We start from the raw sequence: 2,590 nt of genomic DNA, 5'->3' as shown, positions 1-2,590 counted from the left end.
ACTTGTCATCGCACACATTTCTTAACTTGTGATTGTCCATGGTCTATTTGTGGAAACATTTGCAAGTAGGCCATAAATATGGGTTGGTTGTGTTCCCGTTCAATGGCTTCAAATCAATTACTAAATCATCAAACCACAACTTATTCATACAATGACCCTCCTGAGATAAATATAGAGGAAATATCAGATCTTGGTGAATATGAAAACACATTTGCCATGGATAGTTAGAGTGTTGATGTAAATGCTAAAGGACTTGAGTTCGCCAAAGAGGAGTTATTTAGCTACATAGACCTACTTCGAAATAGTCTTCCTGCTACTTTGACAAAGACTGAATAGTTGATTTCTTTGGTTAAAAAAAATCTTTGATGACACCAACAATCTTCATATTATGGATTATGAATTCAAGTGTGGGATGGGTGCTTCTTAGTCATCTTTGAAGAGGAAGAAGAGTTTCCTGAGCCCCAAAAGGAGAAAAAAACAAGCAAACAAAATGCAAGATTGAAAATTGACTTGAATATTGCTGCAGATGAAGATGAACCATTTAAGTTGGAACAAGTCAACAAGCAAGGTCACCCTCGCTCAAACAATGCATGGTTTTCTAGGTTTGTTGTGATATATTTGTTTTCAATTTGATTTTAATATTTGTTAGTGTATTTCATGTATTATTTTTCTTTTGAATATGTTTCCATAATTTTATTCGAGCATTCAAACTCTTTTTTTAGGGTATAGGACATTTTATATATCCTTGTCGGCAACCAAATCATTGTATAATGAAATATAGGACTGATCCAGTTATTCCCAAATTATTCCATGGAAATAAATAATTAGCAACCCTTGTTAAGGATATCTTTAAGTTTAGGTAGTTAAATGGATTTTTATTTTGGGTTTGTTTTCCTGAGGAATCTCACCTTACTTTACATCATTTTTGTGTGGTAGTCTTCAATATTTGAATCTAGTCTATGCAATATGCAATGGTCTACTGCCTATTCTTGGAAATAATCTTTTCTTCCTTTAACAAACTGGCCAACTCTTATTGTTATTTTATCACTTGTATAGGTATTTCATATTCTCCTCTAACCCATAAAATGCTCTCGGAATTTTGTTTAAAATTTTTAAGAGCTTCCTCCCAAATGGATTGATTTCTCAAATACGATAAAAAGGCTCTCAATTGGACATCCCCTACATAAGGGTTGGGATTCTATATTTTGTTAATAGACAACAAAAATTTGTGTTGGTACAGTTCACAGAGCAAGTCTTTTTCTAGATTTGTACAGGCCTTGTATGTTTCTATGAAACCATTTTTGTATTCAACCTAGAAAGGATTATTGTTTATGATAACTTTCTTTTTAAACATCAACAATATTTCTTCCAAGTACACGTTGTAATTCGTTGAATGAGCCCTCTAAGTAAGCACACATTCCATTAACTATCCGAGTTATTTCTTCTCATTCTCCAACTTGGTCACCTTCCTTTGTAGATCAACTACTGTGTTTTTATGTGTTCCTTCAACTTTGTTTATATATTCTTACCATGTCTTGCAAAGGTCATGAATTCAGTTTCCATGCAAATGGAAAGGTATCAGTTTTCTCTTATAAGAGGGTATACACAGGGCTAATTTATCATTTTCCTCCTCATCCTCTGTTTGCACAACAATGTCTTTGGTCAGTTTGATCTCTAGTTCCTGATTCTCTGTTTGAACAACAATGTCTTTGGTCAGTTTCATCTCTGGTTCCTGATCCTTTGTTTGCATAGTTGTTTCTTTCATCAATTTCATCTATGGTTCATGTTCCTATGTTTTCACAACTATGCCTTTGGTTAATTTCATCTCTGGTTCTTGATCCTCTGTTTTCACAACAATGTCATATGTCTATTTTTTTCGAGGGGTATATTTTCTTAGACCCCTGGAGAAGGTATATCTATGATACCAATGGGTAGGGAGTCTGTAACTTGGGCCAAGAAATGTAATCTTTCAAAATTTAATTTTTGTCTGAGCTCATATGTTAGGGTTTTAACTTTATTTTGAAGTTGTCTATTTTTCATCTATAGAACCCTGTTCTTCCTTAACAACGAAATATAAAGAGGAAGATATGAAGGGGTACTTACTGTTTTAACATACTTCTTTGTAAATTATGGTGCAGTTTGTTGGTACTCCTCATCATCCCCATACAAAATTTAAATTGAAGAAAGGCCCTCTGATCCGTACCATTTGGCTACTCCTTGTATGTACTCATAGTTGGAATCAACAGAGGGAACCTTCTCAACTTGTTCTTCTGTGTTAACAAGGTGTCCAAATCCTCATTCCATGAATCCTTGCTGCATTCATCCTTGCTCCGTGACTCCTTCTTTCATCAATACATCTTGTGGGTGCTCTTGCGTAGCATTAGGGGAAACCTCTTCTGTTGTTTTTTTGGTAACAATGGGGAGGGTTTCAGGAGATGTAGAAACACGACCTCACTATGTTCATTTATGCTTGGATTTTGGCACCACTGTTGGGTGCTTCCTATATCCTCTCAATCTTCTGGTTGTAAGTTTACTCCCCAATATTTCTACTTCTTCATCAGTGTCTTGTTCGTCGCCTTTTTGTGGGGAA

This window comes from Pinus tabuliformis, chromosome 3_1 (assembly GCF_031772625.1).
Source record: "Pinus tabuliformis cultivar Carrire ecotype Pingquan chromosome 3_1, CPIR1, whole genome shotgun sequence".
NCBI classification, from domain to species: Eukaryota; Viridiplantae; Streptophyta; class Pinopsida; order Pinales; family Pinaceae; genus Pinus; species Pinus tabuliformis.
The sequence above is the reverse complement of the archived record's forward strand: the minus strand, read 5'-3'. Positions refer to the sequence as shown.